The 19,809-nt window shown below is 57.0% G+C and overlaps 1 protein-coding gene and 1 long non-coding RNA gene across 13 annotated transcripts in view; one reads left to right on the forward strand and one right to left on the reverse strand.

Annotated features, from left to right (window-relative positions):
* Nucleotides 1-19,809, reverse strand: part of TBX5 (T-box transcription factor 5) — an 84,558-nt gene that overhangs the window by 43,971 nt on the left and 20,778 nt on the right. The window contains exons 1-2 of one of the 12 annotated variants that reach the window (XM_045456940.1): nt 2,147-2,356; nt 1,404-1,561 (exon numbers count right to left, since the gene is read on the reverse strand). The exons of 1 other annotated variant lie outside the window; for it this stretch is intronic. The gene's annotated coding sequence lies outside the window, so the exon portion shown is untranslated. Of the gene's footprint in view, nt 1-132; nt 1,359-1,403; nt 2,357-3,657; nt 3,857-19,809 lie in introns of those variants that run through there. 10 more of the 12 variants (XM_045456930.1, XM_045456938.1, XM_045456931.1 and 7 more) reach the window with 10 other exon arrangements.
* Nucleotides 4,308-8,730, forward strand: LOC123587311. The gene is made up of 3 exons (XR_006707225.1): nt 4,308-4,424; nt 4,740-4,894; nt 7,872-8,730. It is a non-coding gene; the product is annotated as an uncharacterized LOC123587311 (long non-coding RNA).

Below are 19,809 nucleotides of genomic sequence, written 5' to 3' on the forward strand. Positions count from 1 at the left end.
AAATTTGTCTGGACTTCTGGAAGGGCCAATAAAGATAAGGCCTGGGTATTTTTGGAAGCCATTGGGCACGAACCAAAAACAAAACAAAAACCTAGTGTCCTTTGGAGAACTGTTTTTCTCCGTCAGACTTACAGAAGGACATCACGGCTCTGTGTATTAAAAGTCACAGGAGGCATATTCTCCTGCAGCAGGCAAAACGTCTACAGTAACCCGCCTCTTGCAAAACCAAGAACCTAGAGGGGGAAAGATACGCAGATCAAGAGACCCAGCCCCAAGGAGAATTCGCGTTCATCCTTTATCAGTTACAGGCCTTAAAATGAAAAGTCCCTTAACAGTAAGAGTCCTCCCCTTTCCCGCCACCTTCAGCAACGGTAAAAATTAAAAGTAGCCGAACAGAAAAGGCAGGAGAGCAGCCGCGCAGCAGTGGGCAGGGAGTCGCGCTGCTGGGCGCGGCAGGCCAGCGCTCTGCAGGCCGCCGGGGCTGCGCGATCTCCAGGCTTTCTCGGCTCTCCAGCCCCGGACGGGCATTTTGACGAGCGGCCAGGCCGAGGGGAGTTTCTCCGAGCTTCAGCCGGGCCTGGCTCGCTGGAAATGCAGGCCCAAGCTCGGGCGAGGAGGACAAAATGGGTCCCGGACAAATCCTGGGCGGCAGGCGCTGGATCCAACTCGGAGGTCCGACGCAACGGGGAGAACAGGCCGGGGTTGCAAGCGCGTAAAGGAACAGCTGCAGAACTGTTCAAGCCCGGATGAGCCTGCCTCCCCGCTCTGATCGCTTTCCAATCTCCTCCACGTTTCCAAGTAGGGATCTCCTCCCCCCACACCGGGCTGCACTGGGAAGGGGGCGCCAAGGATGCCCCCCTCCCAAAGCTTCGCAGCCGCTGAAGCGAAAGGCTGGGTCCCACCCAGGTCTGCGGTGGCCGGAGACCCGGAGTGGGGCCGACGAGGACGGCTCGCGAGGCCCGACTCCCCAGCAGCTTCCCTCACCACACCCTTGGGGCTTGGGCGAGGCGGTGATGGGAGCCCCGCGGCCGGCTGGCAACAAAAGAACGCGGGGCTGGCGTCGCCCACGTGCGCTGCCTTCCGCCGGGGGCCGCGGGGACCGTCCCCTCGCGCGCCCCGGTCGCGGTCGGCGGCAGCTCGGGGCTGGCGGAGGCAAGCTAGATGCGCTGTGACAGAACCAGGCCGCGCGTCCTGCAAACCTCCCCGCCGCTCGCCGGGCCGCGCGCCTCCCCGCCTGGCTCCACGCGCCGGGGAGCCCCGGGCCGCGCCACATCCCCCGCAACGCCGGGCTCGGCGCAGTCCCGGGCGGGGCCGGAGTCCCGCCGCCGTTTCGCGCCTCCCGGAGCCCGCTCGGCCGGCGGGCTCCCTCCCGAGCCTCCCGGGCCATCTGCAGGGACGGTTACCTCGCTCGGTGAAGCCGGTGCATTCACCACATCCCTTCTTGCTCCTAGCAGGGAAGCTGGCGGCGAGGCGGGGGCGCGGGCATGGTGGCTCCGGGTGGGGGGTGCGGGGTGGGGGTCTATGCCGGGGACGGCTCGCCCAGACTAGCGGCTACCGCTGCCTACAAAGGATCGGCCACCGCTGGAGCCTGCCCACCTCCAACACACACCTCCTCCGCTTTGCGCTCGCTCGCTCTCCCTAAAGACTTCCAAGTTGTCCGGCGCCAGAAGGGCTCCAAGGAACGCGAGCGGCAGCCTCCGGGAGCACCCTCGAGGGTAGAACCTCAGGGCCCCCTGCTCACTTGCACCCCTCGGGAGGGAGAGTTGGGAGACGGGAGGGAGCTGGGAAGTTGGGAATGGCCAAGGTCCTTTCTGAGCGCCGCTTTCAGGGTTAAAGTTCTGGAATCCAAAGAAAAAGGGCCTCTCTCCCTCTCTCTCTCTCTCTCTCAGAAATACAAGCCGACTCAGCTGAGCTCAGTGACGTTGGGCTGCCTTGATGCTTACAAAGTACTGAAATTGCCATTGCATGCAGCCTGCCTCTGCCTCTTTCCCGCCCCCCCACCCTCTCTCTCTCTCCCTCCCTCCCTCTCTCTTCCCACTCCCTCCCCCAACCACCTTTTCCACTAGATTTCCCGAACACTCAAATCACAGCACTAGTCTCAAACCCAGACCTCGAGATCACCCCTCCTCTCCACCCCCTTCCCAACCTCCATCCATCTCTGCTTCTCTGAGCTCGGCTCGGTGGCTGCAAAAAAATCCTGCACAAATCATCGCAAACCCGGTCGGCTTCTGCCCGGGAAGTAATCTCGGTGACACGGCTGTGCAGAGAACGGAGTCTGAACGCTACGCTGCACACGCGCACACACACACACACACACACACACACACACACACGCCTTGCGCCTCCTCTGAAGCCTGGCCCGCGTTCTCTCTCCAACGCTGACCTCAAGACAGAGCTGCGTGACCCCGCCTGGCCAGGCTGGCCGCCGACGGCCGCCCTGACATCTCTCCCCCTCCCCACTCACCACCCGGGCTCTCAGCGACTCCAGGGTGAAGGCAGGGTGAAGGTGCATTGGGGATGGGGACTGAGATCAAAGATGCCAAGAAATTGCCTGGGGCTCCCACCCCCGGGGCCACCAGACCTCCCGGGCTGGAGATGTACGCGGCAGTACCCAGTTTTATTAAAATAATCAAACAGTCATTGGAGACTGGCTGGGGTTTTCATCTCCACTGGGCCCCTCTCCCTGCCCTCCCCGTCTCTGAAATGTATTATTTTGAGGGTTGAAGAGGTCAATAGAAGCGTAAACACAGCGAGCAGGTCTTAGCCTGAGCAGACCCAGTCTGGAGCACCAACCATTGAGGCTCCGAATAAATGTCAGGGTTCCCTTAGTTTCCCACCCTCGTCTCCTGTACCCCCTCGCCTTATTCTTTTCTGGGGCTCTGGTTCGAGACTTGGGCCTGCAGGCCAAGGTCTGGGGAGAGGCACGGAGAGGGGAGAAACGCTCTGGAGAGATCAGCGGCCATCTGGGTGTAACGCATCGTTGCCAGATTACAAAGTGGACAGTCCATCCCTAGAAGTGGGGCTACAAGGGGTTGGGTGGGGGGGAGAGAAGGACCAAGCCCAGCATTTGCTACGGTTCTCACTCCGCCTTCCGGGTTTGTTTGCAAACAACCTTTCACCAAGGCGGTTTATTTATTTATAAACACACCCTCACCCTTCCAAAATGTCAGCTCAGAGGACTTTGGGCTTGCTAAGGAGGGGACCCCTGGCCAAAGATGGAAAACAAACGTGGTTTCAGGATGAGCCTAAATCTCCGCATCTCTGGCAAAAGGAAGGGGAAATCTAGAAAGACCTCTCCAATCCTTTTAAATTCTCAGAGATTTGCGGATAAAAGAATTTCCCATAAATAATTCGGAGGCCCCTCCCGGGAGGGCAAATCTGAACTCCCCCAAGTAACTGCCTAGCCAGACTCACTTAGTCGGTGGAGTGCAGTTTGTGAAACTGGGAGTTTGAAACCTCCAAAGGGAATCTGTTCTTGCCAGGTGACACTCCAAGGCAAAATGCAAAGAGTGCATTCTCATTTCCACGGTGAAAAACAGCATCTCTGGGAGGGGGGTTCAGCAGGGCTGAGTTGGGGCGGGAAGGCAGGGGGCCGGAGGCAGGTCAGGTGCTGAGAGAAACCTACCCCCCCCCATAGCTGTCCAAGGGGACACTCACCTCCAAAAATCCCACCTCTTCTTTCCAGCGCAGAAGCCAGCAGTGGCGCCTTGCTGGGGAGTGGGGGGGTTCAGGTGAAGACTTTGCAAAGGACCCCCAAAAGAGACCCCTTTGAGGCCAAGCCTTCTTCCAGCGTCTGTCAAGAGTACTAGGTACCTCCCAGCTCGAGGCTGGTTTGTGGTCTTCGACAAATTAAATATTACTATTTATTACCAGGCATACCCCAATAAAATAAAGAGGCAACCAGGCGATACGGACTATCTCACCAGCCGCTGCGCCTATAGGACTTGGAGACGTCACGAGTCACGCAACCGGCCCGCGCGCGCTGTCACGCTCGACTGGGGGGCAGCGGCGGGAGGTTAATTTCTGTCCGTCTTCGCCTATCAGCCCCGGGTCTGAGCAGCCACAAGTCCCAGACGCCTGGGCCGCGGGAATAAATAAAGAAATAAACAAACCCAGCGCTCTCTGGGGGAAATGGGGGTGGCGAACATCAGGCACAAATAGAACCGAGATCGATTTTCTTAGGGAGGGGGAGGGGGGCTCTTGGCGAAGGGAGGTGGGAGCCAATCTCAGCCCACGATTGGGAAGAAATCAAATTGTTCCGAGGTGGAACGAAGTCCCTTGGAGGAGGCACGAGAGTCCTCTTATTATTTAAAAATTATTTTTTTCCGAGGAGGAGCTCTCGGCAAACGAATATCCAGGCGCCGCTCTAGCTGGTTATGTTTGGGACGCGATAACTCAGTGCCTGCTCGCAGACCTGCATACAAGTAATTACCGGGTTATCGCGCAGGGGAAATGAGACCAGGGCGTTGGAGGGCAGAAAGAGGCTCGTCCGCAATGTATCTTACTGAGAAAAAAAGTCCATTCTGCGGGAGCACCTCTAGCCGGGTCGGGGACGCAACTCGTCCCAGCGCGGCCCGGCGGGGGCGGGGTGCGAGTAGGTGCAGGGGTCGGGGTGGAGGGGGTGATTTCTGCACAGAAAAAGTACAGCGACCGGGCCTGCAAAGGGTGAGGCGCTCTGTCTTGTTCTGGAATAACGATTATCATTATTCTTGGTCTCCTCAATGGGCATAACTCCTAAGCGCCCCGTGGAGGATATGCGCTCGAGCTTTCGCGGGCAGCTGGAAACGCGCTGGGTGCAGTTGGGAAACGAACTGCGTAGACGCCCCCGGCGGCGCCGAGGGAAGAGCTAGGCCTGCCCGGGAGCGAGCGAGCGAGCGTCGGGCCTTCCGCAAGGGTAAGCTCCCCGCCAAGGGGCCCAGAGGGAAGCGGATGTCGGGATCTGGCCTTGCCCCCAGCTTCGGGGGTTCCATCCCGCGTTTCGCTGGCCCCTAGCCCCCCTGGCTTTCCGAAGCGCGGCCTGTCTCCAGGTCCGGTCCGTCTGGGGCTGGAGCGGCAGCGAAAAGTCAGGAACGCAGCTGACCGAGCGGCCCCGGGAGCTAAGGTCAGGCCCGCGGGGAGAACGGGCAGTGGTTTCCAGCTCTGGACGCGGGCGCCCGGGGCCGGCCGGGCCGCAGACTCTGCTGTTTCCAGCCAGCAGGACCCGCGTCTCTCCTCTGGGCCAGGCCGCAGTGACTTCCCCCAGATTCTCTTTCGTCTCCCAGATTACTAGCTATTATCTTTTCCCCAGTCCGAGGCCCTTGGGGGCGAAGCGTTTGCTCCCAGTTGCCCAGAGTGCAAGCTAAAGCCCTTCGCCCGAGGCCTGCGGATGGGTTCCCATTTGATCTCCAGGCTTAGATGGGCCGGAAACGGAGGCCTGGGCCCCGCCGGAGCTGGAAGGAGAAGGCGAAGCTCTGAGCTGGGCGAGAGTTCCTTTCCTTGTGGCTCCCTTCCCCCGCGTTCCCGGCGCGGGTCCCCGCAGCCCCTCGGACGCGCTCGCAAAGGATCCCGCAGCCGCGGCTTCCGGGACCCGCCGTCCCAGACACTGGGGAGGCCCGGAGCGCGGACCGCATACACTAAAGACCTCCCCCAGTTTTGAGCATCTCCATTCTTTCCCCCGGCCGTTGGGCGGTTAAGTTCCAAAGAGCAGCTGCCCCAAGCAGCCTCCCTTTCCCTCTTCGGGAGGATCCGCGCTTTCCTCGACCTGCTCCCAGCACGGTCTCCACCGCCCCCCGCGCCCACCCCGCCAAATGCATTTTCCTCAATTTTGCAAACTTCTGGCCCTGTTTTTAATACCACCGTGGGTAGAGGAGTAGAGGGTCCCACTTAAAAAAAAAAAAAAAGCCCGAAACAAAACCAACAAGGGGAGACCGCTGTTGCTCTTTTCTCGCTCCTGCCTCTCTGTTTTAGGAAAGTTGAGTGTTTCTGAAGGAAAGACAGACCACCGTCTCTTTCCTCTCAAAAAAATGACCTGGCTTACGAAGACACCATCTTTTCCGCTTTTTTTCCCAACGCGTCCCTGCCTGACTCGGGTCTCGTCTCTACCGGAGTCAAAACAGGAGGGAGAAGAGCAGAAAAGGCTGGGAAAATGAGGAAGGATTCCAGCAACGACAGATAACGACAAACCAAACTTGGGCCGACTCATTTTGCAAAAAAAGGGAGTCGGTCTACAGGGGAGAAATTCCCTCGTTTACTCAGGGGGTCATTTCCCCTCTCGCCTAGTTAAATCTGGCTCTGCTGTATTTTTTCCAGGACCTCGCGGTATCTCCCTTCCCCGTGTTTTAGCCCATTCCTGCCTTTCTTCCCTTCTGACCGGAAGCATCTGGGAAGCATACTGGCTATGGCTATTATTTTAATATCCCATATTCTCCTCCAATATTTTCCCCGAGAATTATTACTGCCACTGCTCCCTGTGCTTTGGAAACATTCCCTCCCCCCACCGCTCCCCCCAATTTGGCGGATGAAGCCCCCTGCCCCACCCCATCAGGGCAATAAAATGAGATCTAGAAGGTGAGATCTCGATGCTAGAGATTTGCAAGCTCCCAAGGAGCAGAGAAGGTGATTGGGGTATAAAAGGGGCATCTTGTTCTGGCCCCTCCAATTTAAGCAGTCTTCGGTGGAGGAGAAGGGTGAGTCTCGAACTGAGGGGGGCCTGGAACCCCCTCTTACCCCAATGGGCTGCACTGCGCCTGAGAACTCCCATCTGTCCCTGCAGCCTAGAACCTGTAGAAAGCCCCCCACCCCACCCCGGGCAGTCCGCATGTGCCCACAGCCCCAAAAGCCATGGGGGAAATATATACTAAATTCCAGGGCTCTGACCCAGTAAGATAGAGACTCGGGCTAATACCTCCAGGTCTGGCGGGGAGCCTGTCTGGATACCCCCCTCCTTCAACCGGAGGGTGCTGTGGAAACTTGGGAACCCGCTGCTCTCCAGGGCTCTGGAAAGACAAATTTTCTTTGGCAAAGGGAACGGTGTCGTGCTGTCGACAAGGCAGACTATTTTTCTTGTTCCCTCACAAGGGGGGGGGGGGAGAAAAGAAAGCGAGAAAGAAAGGGAAATTAAATCCACACGTGTTAAGCTTGCTCAAAGGGCCGGATTCAAAACCAGAGACGAAACCACGACTCCAGTGCTGGCTGCCCGTGGGCCTCCTTCCAGCCAGCCCGGGCCTCACAGAGCAAGACGTCCACGCCGAGAGGACTCAGTCTGATGTTTCATAAAGCGCTTTCTTTAAGGGGGAAGGGGCATGGTTCCTGTCTACGCTGCAGAGGCAGAACTTGGGAGCCGCAAAGCAAACAAAGGAGATAGTAGTTGGGACACTAACACCCCCACACACACACACCCCTTTAGGAAAGTTCAACTAGATACCCCCTAGTCAAGCCAGTGATTCAGGCAACATTGACTTTAGAGCCAAAATGAGCCAGGCCAGTGATTTTGGAAATCCCTGGGGTCTGACCCGGCTTTCAGACTTGGACCTACCTGGGTCAAGAGAACCTAAACCGTTGTTTTACTGACCCTGGAACAGCCAGTTTGATCATCTGCATGGCGACACCTCACATGCCTTGCTTCTCTCTTTGGCCGAGAAACTTGCCAGGGCAGCGACCACAGGCCCCAGCCCCGGGAGGAGCTCGCACCCGGTGCAGGGGAGGTGGGGGTGAAGGACAGAGCGGCCACGCCGCCGGGGAGCTGCGAGTGAAAACTCTAGTAATGACCTTGAGGAGGTGAAGGGACGCGTGTGGGGGTGCGGGGTGACAAGGGGGGGCCAGACCCCAAACTGGAAGGATCCGTCACCAAAACGATTGCTTGGTCAAGACCTCTAATTTTTCTTCCCTTTCAGCCCCGGGCCTTGAGCGCCGCAGCGGGTCCCCCCTGGCCTCTTGGTGCTGGGTTTCTGGTCTTTGGGGGCAGCCTTGACAGAAGGATCCGGAAGCAGGGGACTCCAGACGCCTAGCTGCTGCCGTGCCATCACACCCGGAAAACCCTGGGGTGAAACTGACCACGGCTTGTCATGGGGTGCAACAGACAGAGGTTGGTGGCAAAGAAAACTTCCTGGCGACCGTTTTGCTGGGGGGTGGGGCTTGTCTTCCTGGTCGCCATGGCGACCCAGGAGTCCCGTCCAACACTCTCAACAATGGGGCATCTGCAGGACCATCGGGATGTTCCGAGGTCTTCGAGGTTCTTCTCCCACCCATCACTCTGGGGCTCTTGGCTTTCCGGAGCCTCTTCCACAGATTCAACACGGCAGGGAGTGAAAAACCACCCCCTTTTGGAAACGGAGGAGAAAATCGAGATTTAGTGCCGTCTCTGCGGGTGGGCCCAGGTCTGGAGCAAAAGCCCCCACTTGGAGTTGACGACCGTGACCTCCGAGGGGTGCGTACAGGGATGCTTTCGCCCAAGCCCGCAAGCCCAGATTTTCAGCCAGCGACGTGGGACCGGGTCAGCGACCAGGAGTGCTGAGTCTCTGTCTCTTCACATATACTATTCACCCCGAACTCTGTTTTCGAGGCTCCCCGCATACATGCACACCACCCTATCGCCTGCCTGGATTAACGTCTCAGTGGAAGGAGGAAAGTCAGGAACTAGAAATTTGTGGCTTTCGGGTGGGCAAGGCCTTACTGAGAGAAAGAAGACATTATACTCCTTTTAGAGGGAACATTTTCCATTGTGGGTGTAATATAAACAACATTAAAATAGCACGTTGGCCTGCATTGCTTTCTGCTTGAACCTGCAGCGGGAAATACCCATCTTTCTTCTGGGGGCGGGCAGTGCACGATACAGGCGACTTTTCCGGCTCCATTTTTCAGGCAGCAAGCTCCGCCGAGAAAGATCCAGGGCACTGACCGGCTTGGAGGCCATGGAGGGAGCTAGAGGGAGAGAGAAGGCCTCAAGGAGAAGCACTACAGGCCTGGGGGGGGGGGGGTGCTGACACCTAGGGCCGTGGGTTTGGGTCTCGGTGACTCCTCCTCTGGGGTCCTCCCTTCTTGGTTCGCTCTCTGCAGGGGACGCCACCCGTCTCCAGGCTGGTCAGGAAAGACAAAACTTAACTCCTGTCTCTCGGCTTCCACGGGGGGCATCTAATGTCCCCCAAAGCTCCTGGCTGGCTCGTCAATGCCCCCATCCGCCCCTTTCCAGGCTGAGCCCCAGGCGGCTGCCTCTCTTTCCTCTCCAGCATCTTGTGTTAATATTTTCAGGAAAGTCCTGCTCGAGTCCCCCAACCCCCGCCCCTGTCCCGTAGCCACGATGAGAAAAATGTGGGTATTTGAGGCTCAAAAATCTAGCATTTGAGGTGTTGACAGTAGCTAACATTTACAGCAGGCCAGGAGCTGTCGTAAGGTGGTTTCACTCACACATTATCTCTAAAAAGCTCAGTGAGGAGGTGACTCCTGGGGGTCTGGCCACAGCGTCCCTCTGGTGGGATTTGAACCCAGGCAGTGTGACTCCAGAAGCCGGGAGCGACTCTCTTACGAGACAGGGGGAAGGGAGGAGGCCCGTTACGTTGTGGGAGCATTTTGACGCATCTGAAAACACATTCAGTCAAACTAAGGCGGCTGCGGAAGGCTTAGCCTTTGGGGTAATGGCTCTGATCTCCGGCACGTCTCCACCCTCTCTCCTCCCTCCCTCGGAGGAAGCAGAAGAGGGTCTGTGTGGGCATCAGACCCAGATTCCCCAGAACTGAGCAGGGTGGAAGAGAAAGCACGTAGAGGTGCGAACAGTCTCCTCCTTAAACCTCAGCGTTCTGTTCTCCGTCCTGTTCTGTCCCCAGACCGTGGCCCCGTAGCCTCAAGCCAGGACCCACTGGAGGGAAATAGGGGTGCGCGGGATATGGGGGAGTGGGGAGGGGAAGAGATGAGCACGACTCCGTTTAAAAAAAAAACGAAAACGAAGAATTAGGTTCAGAGAGGGTGAAGGCTTGCTCGGGTCACACAGCCTTTGCCGAAATGCACTCAGCTCCTCGCCAGTGTCTAGGCTCTGTGCTTTCAAATGGAGCCCGAAAGGGAACCCCAGTCGCTTCCCCAGTGCACACGAAGCGGCGCCCGACCGCGAGTGCGGGGCGGCCAAGGGCGCCCCTCGAAGGCAAGGGCGCGGGGACTGCAGGTGCCTGGGGTCCCCTCCCAGGCGCTCAGCCCTCCCTTCCCTCTATGCGTCTTCCCCGCTGCACCTCTGGGCGTCCACAGAGTCCCGCACCTTCGGGGTCCCACCGGCGGGTCTCAGGAAGGTCCCAAGCCCTTTCAGGGGCTCCAGATCCCAGACCCCGAGACCTGATGTCAGTCCTGAGGCCTCCCCAGAGGTGGCCTTTCGCTTTTCCTTCTTCTTCTTGCCACCTGCTTGCCCCTGTGCCCACTCCTCCCAGGCAAGCCCCTGGTGCAGCGCTGGCTGCCCCAAGTTAGGAAGGGAAGGACTTCTCTAGAAGGTAGGGACTCGGAGAGCCAAAGCCTGAGAGGAGCGCCCCAAAGGGAGGCTCAAGGGGTCCCCACTCTCCAGCTGTCACTCTTCAGTTTCCTCCACCTGGGAGATTGCCACCTCTCCAGACCCCCCTGTCTCCCCCACCCCAGGATGCCGGCAGACAGACTGGGTCGTTCCCAGTTCCTCCCAGACCACTCAGAGGCCAGGTGCTCGCCACCAACAGCTTTCCCAGGGGCCCCATTTGCGGGCTCCTGGTGCATCTTGGTGAGTGCCCAGGACCCAGGAGTGAGGGCCTGACCCCAGAGCACCTGAATCTGAGCACCGGCCAGGACGGCCAGGACCCAGGACGGATCCTCCTGAATTCCCAACCCCCTTCCCAGGCTCCACCTCCTGGAGCAAAGCTGGAGGTTCGAGGGTCCACCTGAGGGCACGGGCTGTGTGTCTCCCTCCGTGTGACTGAATAGGACGTCACCCTCCAGTCTCTCTGCACGACCGTGTGTCACTTGAGGAGAAAGCGTGTGCATCTCTCTGCTGTTGTGTCAAACATCACGACGGGTCAAGTGGTGTCCTGGGCCCATAACCCAGGCGACGTTCAGCTCCCCTCCATTTTTATTGACCACTTTTATGATTATTATTTTTACCAACAGCTCTAAGTGGAGGCCTGCGGGCCTGGGCCCCCTGGAAGGCAGCTGAAGTTCCGCCATTCAGCCAGGAGGCCAGAGGGGCCCCCGCCACAAGGTGGCTGGGCCACCAGAGTCTATATTTGGAAGCAAATCCCACAGGCGTTTCCTGGGAACCGGGCATAGCCCTGCGGACACCGGGCGGACTGGAAAGGGTGGCAGGGTGGCTTGCCCAAACCCTCCCGGGCCTGGGGACCTGGGGGCCTGGGGGCCTGGGGGCCTGGGGCGGGAGCACAGCGCTCACCGGGGCTGCTGAGCCAGGCCTTCTAAGGGCCCCATCCCCCTCCAGTCCTAAACGTAGTTTCTGGCCCTAAAAGCCACTTCTGCTCCATGGTGCCCGGAGGGGATTCAGCTCCCCCCGCCCCAGCCCAGTGGCCTGGCCCCTCAGTGATACCACTCACTGGCAGGGTATGCCATCTTCAAGAGGTCACGCATAAGGTGTCCCAGGCCCGGCCACTTGGGAGTCACTCACAGCGCGCACACACACACACACACACACACACACACACACGGCCTTGCATGGCCAGTTACTGCGGGTACAGGTAAGGCCGTTCTCTCCCGTGCACACACACCCACAGGATCACGGGGGGCGGGCAGAGCCATCCGCCTCGCACCTGGGGCCAGCGACGGTCGCACACATGGCCCTCGTCATATCTGCCATCACACATTCACGTGCACATCCTCACCGGTTCCATCTCACACACGCGCGCGCACACACACACACACACGCCTGTTCCGTCACACGGGCCCAGTCTCCCGCTCGTTGCCACGCGCACACACACACGCTCGTGGTCGGTCACCCACCACCCCCCCGCGAGCGCACGTCTGCCCCTGCGCGGACCGGAACTCAGCCGCACGTACGACGGCAAACGGGGCCCACGGTCGCGCCCAGAAAGCCACACACGCGATGGCAGTCCTTCCCCCCTGAGTCACACACACCAGCCCGCGGGGCCGGGGCGCGCCTGCTCTCACCCACAAATGCATTTTACCTCCGCTCGTCCAGGATTCGCACCCGGTCCCCACGTCCACAGCCCACCCCGCTTCCCCCCCCACCCACCCCCCCACCCCCCACCCCCGCCCCGCAGTCTGGACCCTCGCGTCTCCTCTACTGCGGTCGTTCTCGGTCTCCAAAACGGGAGCACTCAGAGGCTGCCCCCCACCCCAGCCCCCCACCCCCGGCCGGAAGACATACTTGGGCGGGCACCACCATGGATCATTCTCTGAGGCCTGGGGAGGCTCCACTGGAGGGAGCCCTTGATCCAACAGCCCCACCCAAGCTGCGTCACCAGTTCCGGAGGAGGAAGGACGGGCAGGTCTTGAAGCAGGCGGGTTGGGGGTGGGGTAAGAAACCCATCTGCAACCTGCCTCTTTCCCAGCCACCCTCCGCAGAGCCCCCAAGGGCTTTGCCACAGACCCATCACGGTCCCGCCCTCTGGACCCTCTCTAGTGGGCCCTTCCTGCTAACTAGTCCAGCGCTAATTTTACACGTGGGGAAACCGAGGATCGGGGGCTCCCGGGTGGCTCAGTCAGTTAAGCGTCGGACTTCGGCTCAGGTCACGATTTCACTGTTTGCGAGTCCGAGCCCCGCATCAGGCTCTCTGCCAGCAGCTCGGAGCCCACTTCAGATCCTCTGTCCGCCCCCCCTCTTTCTCTCTGCCCCTCTCCACTTGCACACGCACGCTCTCGCTCTCTCTCTCTCAAGAACAAATAAACATTAAAAGAAAGTCTGAGGATAAAACCCCAACTCCTCATATATTTAAGGCCTTGCACAAGCCTACCCCTGCCTGCCCCTCTCACCTCACCTCCTGGCCCCCTTTCTTCCTCCACATTCCATCCCCCTTCTTCTTTGTTCTCCATTTGTACCAACCTTTGTTTCCACCGCAGGGCCTTTGCACATACTATTCCCTCAGGGCCTTTGCACATACTATTCCCTCTGCCCCCAGCTGGCTCAAGGTTATGCCTCCTATCATTTTTGTTATGTGCCTGTTCATTATCTGTCTTCACCTTAGACTCTAAGCTGCTGAGGACAGAGATCACGGCGCCCATCCCATTCACATAGTCGATGCTAGATAAATACTTGCTGAGTAAAGTATATGAAGGTATTAAGCAGACCCAGGGTCAAAGATGTGGAGGCATAGACAGAAAATATACAAGGTATCAGTGAAGGGCACAGGACCGTCTGCTCCATGCCATAAAATAAGGATGGGGTGCCTGAGTGGCTCAGTCGGTTGAGCGTCCGACTTCGGCTCAGGTCACGATCTCGCCATCTGTGAGTTCGAGCCCCGCGTCGGGCTCTGGGCTGACAGCTCGGAGCCTGGAGCCTGCTTGGGATTCTGTATCTCCCGCTCTCTCTGCCCCTCCCCCACTTGCGCTCTGTCTCTTTCTATCAAAAAAATGAATAAACGTTAAAAAAATTTTTCAAATAAGGATAGATGTCTGAAGGGTGGTAAGTTTACAGGTGGAATAAAGCCTGCAACATATTCTTGGCTTTTTCTGAGGCTTGAAGCCCCAAAATGCTTCTTCTCCCCCCTGCTCCAAGTGCCCCCCACACTGACCCATCCCTCCCTTGTCCTCTGGGCCTTCCTTTTGTCCACCCTTCTATCTGTTCCCAGGAGCCTGGAGAAGGAGCCAGTAGAGTGAAAGTGGTCTTTTTATAGGCTGATAAAAACCAGGCTTATCTAGAAAGCTTTGTCCTGTCTCCCCAAGTGTCCCTAATTGGTCCCCAATGCCCTCCCCACTGGGGCTGCAGACACCCTCCCTGCCTTCTGGCCTCTGCCCCGCTCCCCACTGCCCTTCCCTTCAGTGAGGGATGCCTCACAGGAGACCTCTGTCAGGAGGACTTTTGTGGGATCAGGGGGTGGGCGAGAGGAGATGGGGACCAGGGATGCTGTCGGGGGAGGGGTCCGGACTTCTCCAAGTGGGTTTGCTATGCCACTATTTAATGATGCCAAATATATTAAATCCTATACTCTAGCAGCCTCTTAAATCCGTTTACGGCCCATGCTAGACCCTGGGCTATAATAATAATAAAAATAAAAGAAAGGATTTATGTAGCCAGGGTGCGGGGCCGTCACCGACAGAAAAGAAAGAACCGTTTCTAGCTGACCTTGCTGGCCGGTCGCCCACCCTCTGACCTCCTGTTTTTCAGGGCAGGGCGGTGATGGGGGTGGGGAGGCTCCCAGGGGCAGGGAGGAGGAGAGCCGGGGTCCTCGTGGGACAGAGTGAAGAAGCCGAGGGAAACGTCCACTTAAAAGAAACATATGCCGGGCTTCTCTCAGACCCGTGTTTCCAGACCCATCTCTCCATTTCTCTCTTGGGCTCCTGGAGAAGGACTTTCTCGTGTTATAGAACAAGGAGGAACAGGGACTGGAGTTGAGGAGACAGCAAAGATCTGGGGTGGAAAAGGCCTCCAGAGGTCCCGACCCTGCCTCTTTGGAGTCGTGTGAACTGAGCAAGCCTCTTCGCCTCCCCCAGCCTCAGTGTCTCCGACTGTGCAACGGGTCTCATAAGAATACCAGCCTCGGTGGTTGTTATGAGGGAAAAAGAAATGATATAGAGAAACGTCTGGAGGACACCGAGGTTTCTGGGGCACAGGACGCAGGGCCAGGGCAGGGGAACGAGGTAAGGACGGCTCTGGGCCTGGCCTGAAGGGCCCAGAGAGCCCTGGCCTCAGTCCCCGGGGGGAGGGGGGGGGAAAGACAGCGGTCGTTCTTTGGTGACTTGAGTATTCGTGAGGCGGGGGCCCTCCCTGTGCTACTCCAGCACCCCCTGTAACTCCGCTAAGGACCCCCATCGTAACCATTGACTTCCAGGCCCGGTTCCCCTAGGAGAGAGCCCTTCTGTTCATCCCCCAGCTCCCAGAACAGGAAGAAACGTCCACTGTGAACGGCCGAGAGACTGGATGCAGCCGGACCCTCTGGCTTTATGGTCCTAGTTTGGGTGTCGATGAAGACCAGGGCCCTGGGGTTGGGATTGAGGGTGTCCCATTTCTCGGATAGCTGGGGTACAATGCTTGCTTCCTGGGGGCCCCCTCATCAGGAAACTAGAAGAGATTGGGAGCTTATGGAAGCTTGATTGCATTTAATGACCCAACATATTTTTTTTTTTTTAATGTTTATTTTGCAGAGAGAGCGAGGGAGGGAGGGGCAGAGAGAGAGGGAGACACAGAATCCGAAGCAGGCTCCAGGCTCCGAGCTGTCAGCCCAGAGCCCGACACGGGGCTCGAACCCGCGAACCCATGAGATCATGACCCGAGCTGCAGTCAGACGCCCAACCCACTGAGCCACCCAGGTGCCCCTAATGACCCAATTTAGCGCACCGTCCTGTATTCACACCTTTGCATGGCTGCCTCCCGCACTGGCTCCGGACGTGGCCTCTGCAACCTGCTGAGGCCAATGGCACAGCAACACAATGGACACCTTGTGGGTTTCTGCTCTCTTGTCCCCCTGCCATCTCCGTGCAAAGGCAGGGCTTGCCTGATGGAGGATGAGATGCACCGCTAAGTTAGCCAGCTGTCCCAGCCGGGGCCCTACATGAGTAAGACAACCCAGCCCAGACCAGGAAAGCCACCTCGTCGGCTGCCACTGACCACAAACACCTGCGCCAGCCCCACCCGGCAGACCACCCATCTAGCTAACCCAGAGTCACAGAAGCCTCCGGCGTGGTGCTCCCTTCTTACGTGGCCTTATCGTGGCAATAGGTACCTGATACACAGCCCCGATCTGAATCCAGCCCCGACTATCCCCACCTTCCCGTTTTTGCCCAGGAAAGGAGTTTTAAGGTTCCGGCTGCACAGTTTCAGGTCCCGGGTTCAACGCCCAGGGGTGGTTATTTAAAGCATCAGAAATAGATTGGCGCTTCTGGCTTCAAAGCAGGGAGACTGGTGTGGACAAAGAGTGAGGGAGAATTCCTTAAGGCCAGGTGGAGATCGAACCAACTTCCTGGTTCATCAAAAACACACAGACCTGGGGCGCCTGGGTGGCTCGGTCGGTTAAGCGTCCGACTTCGGCTCAGGTCATGATCTCACGGTCCGTGAGTTCGAGCCCCGCGTCGGGCTCTATGCTGACCGCTCAGAGCCTGGAGCCTGTTTCAGATTCTGTGTCTCCCTCTCTCTCTGCCCCTCCCCTGTTCTTGCTCTGTCTCTCTCTGTCTCAAAAATAAATAAACGTTTAAAATAAATAAATAAACACACAGACCTGGGCTGAGTGAGGCAGCAGCCGTGAGCCGCTTGGGAGGAAAACAATGGCAGGTGCTCCCTAGCACAGCTTGCTGGGCCACAGAGAGCGGCATCCCCCTCCTCTGGCTCCAGGCCCTTGGATTTCTCTGGGAAATAACCCCCTTCTTCACGCCTCTTACCCCAGAGGCGGCCAATCAGCATCTTCCAGCCGTCAACCACAATGATTGGTTCAGCAACAGGCACGTGTCCAAATTCTATCCAATCAGAGGGCTTTTGCCGGAAAGACAGGGAGGAGGCCTATTTCTACCCACTGGCAGGTGCGAGGGTGGAACCCTACTGCCCGCGATCACCACCGGACGAGAGCCTGCCCAGAGGGGCAACTGCCCTGACATCTCCGGGCCTCCGTTTTCTCGCGTGTGAAAAGCGGATAATTATTGCGTCCCCCTCATGGAATTGTTGCGAGGGGTTAGGGAGATCCTCGATGAAAAGCACCAGGCGAGGGATCTGGAAACGTTAGCTGTTGTGATTACTTTGGTGCAGTCACTGGGCCCGATCAGTGTCTGATATTTAACCAGCAACGAAAAATGAGCAGATACCCAGACGTGTCTCTGTGACGCTTTCCATGCGCACGTGGATGCCGGTAACCGTCTTGTACAGCATTTCCTCCCAGAAGCGCCAGTAAAAACGCAAGGCCGTCTTTCCAAGCCGAGAGAACCCCGACCCTCATCAGGCGTGTTCTTTGGCTGGCTCTCGGGACGGGAGTTTGAAATGAGTCACCCTGGACTCTCCCTGGCCACCAAAGGCACACATGTGGTCCCTGAAGGAGTCACTGCCCTCGACCCTTCTCCAAGGCTGGATTCGTTTCCTACGGCTCCTGTAACGAAGCACCACGGACCGAGTGGCTCAAACAACCGAAATTTATCATTTCCCAGTTCTGGAGGCTCCTCTGAAATCAAGGTGCCAGCAATGGTGTTTGCCTTCTGTGGTGTTTCTGTGTCCAAATTTCCCCTTTTTGTATGGATATCAGTCATATTGCATTAGGGCCCGCCCTAATGACCTCTTTTAACTTAATTACCACCATAAAGACTTCCCTCCAGGGCCTCCTGGGTGGCTGTCAGTTAAGCATCCGAATGGGGGTTGGGGAACCAAGGTCACAATCTCAGGGTTTGTGGGTTTGGGCCCCCCCCCCCTCGTCGGGTTCTGTGCTGACAAGCTCAGAACCCGGAGCCTGCTTCGGATTCTGTGTCTCCCTCTCTCTCTGCCCCTCCCCCGCTCACGCTCGCTCTCTCTTTCTCTCTCTCTCAAAAATAAATAAGCATTTAAAAAATTTTAGAAAAAAAGTAATTTCAGGATTCACCTTATCATATTAAGGAGCTAGTTAAATGACTATCTAAATACTATGTGTCACCTACAGGGGCACCAGGGTGCCTCGGTCAGTTAAGCATCTGACTCTTGATTTCAGCTCAGGTCATGATCTCACAGTTTGTGAGATCAAGCCCCACCTAGGGCTCTGCACTGACAGCATGGAGCTATCTTGGGATTCTCTCTCTCTCTCTCTCTCTCTTCCTGCCCCTCCCCCCCAACAATAAAATTTAAAAAATATGTGTCACCTGCACACAGCTAAGTAATACATATCACCTACATTCCCTCAACCCACTGAATGCTCAATAATCGTTAGTGATTCCTGTCGCCCCATTTTTCCCCCTTAAGGCTTCCTCCAATTTCAGTTTTGCAGAACAGCTTATGTACGCGTCCACTATGGCATTCATCCTCAGAGCCCTGTTGCGCCGGGCAAATTACCCAAAATTTGTTGCAGGCCGCTCGACTCCAGTCTCGAGGGAACAGTTGGACACATTTCTTTGGAAGGAGGCGACTTCCAGACGAGACATCAGCTCGTGCAGCATTCCCAAAGGAAGTGTCTGTAAAGGGGCGGTGACCCAAGCTGAGAGTGTAAAATGTCAAAGCCCAAAAGCGAGGGTGTGGGTTCAACAAACACCCGGAGATACCTAGGTGCTGTTTAATGACACCGCCGCTATATGCTGCCCCGGTTGAGCTGTTCTATCACCCACCCACCCCCCATTCCCATGCCTCGATTTATATGAGGAGACAGTGAGTGAATCTGTGCTGACCCATCTCCCGTGAGACATCCGTAATGCGCTGGGAGCAACTTACATTTTAACGAAAGAAGATGTTTGTGCAGCCTGCATAGGTCACAAGGACAACATCCTCTTTTCCCCAGATATTAAATGTCTCTGTTTATTTCTATCAAAGCGCTCTATCCTCTTCCACACCCCTAAAAAGAAAGCAAACAGTAGAGGGGTCCAGTAGACCAAGAGGCCCCCAGGAGGTTAAGAAGCAGGAAGGGGGCAGCCTTGTTCGGAGCTGACTTCACGGTTCTTCTGCCGCCGGATTATGAAGGCAGATCAAAGCGTGGCCCGAGAGCCAAAGCGGCTCGCTTCACGGTGGGGAAATCTGAAATGGGGCTGGGTGGCCAGAGGGTCGAGCTGGGAGTCAGTCGCTCACACCAGCCACAGCCCGATTTCCACATCTCGGTAGCCCTGGACAGTTGCCTGGAAGGCACATTCACGTGACCACTCATGGATTCAGCGGACATTGCTTTAGACTCCAATATGGCAATGCTTCCACGCACTACCTAATGTCTCCTTTCATGGACATTAAGGAAGAGGGATAGCAAGAGGTTGATGTGAAAACAACCCAAGGACCTCCTGGCCAAGGGCTTGTTGAGGGACGGCAGGGGCGGGAAAGAGACTCTTAATGCCAAAGCATGTTTGCAAGAGGGCTCAGTAGTCAGATCCCCTGTGAAAGGCATTCGTGTGCCACGGTCCAAAGCATAGACAGGCCGACTTGAGTGACCACGGGTAAGTTACTAAACTTCTCTGTGCCTCAGTTTCCTCTTCTGCAAAATAGACACGCTAATACCTCCCTTCCAGGACTGCCAAGTGGATTAAATAAGATATTCATGTATAACACTTAACACACCATTGACAGAGGGCTACCAGATGTAACAAAATTGCCGTCCTTCCTCTCTGTGGTCCATGTGTAGAACTGAGAAAACCTGCTTCCCTTAACCCACAACAACGGGGTCTGGCCTCGAAGAGGAAAAGAAAACCGATACTGAATAGGTTGTTCCTCAGCCTCCACGACTTTATCTGAGATGAAGCAGGGAATATCCCGCTTGTAGGGCTAATGCAGGGGTTACAGGTAAGGCTGTGAGTGCCTGGCACCGCGGATGAGCACGATTGCTACAAAATTGGGTACAATCGAAATCCCAAGTGGCGAATCAGACCAAGGAGTCTATGGGACTGAATTTGCCAAGCCTTACTTCATGGCTATTCTTTAACACCCCCCCCATTTTTAATTAATTAATTTATTTATTTTCCATAACACCTCCCCACCTTTAGCTCAAAGGTTGGCACTCAGTTGTTGTCCCACAGGTGTAAGGCTGAGAGTTTTCTTTTCCATCTGTTTCTCTGGACCCACCAAAAGACATTTCA

Source organism: Leopardus geoffroyi, chromosome D3 (assembly GCF_018350155.1).
Source record: "Leopardus geoffroyi isolate Oge1 chromosome D3, O.geoffroyi_Oge1_pat1.0, whole genome shotgun sequence".
In the NCBI taxonomy this organism is placed as follows: Eukaryota; Metazoa; Chordata; class Mammalia; order Carnivora; family Felidae; genus Leopardus; species Leopardus geoffroyi.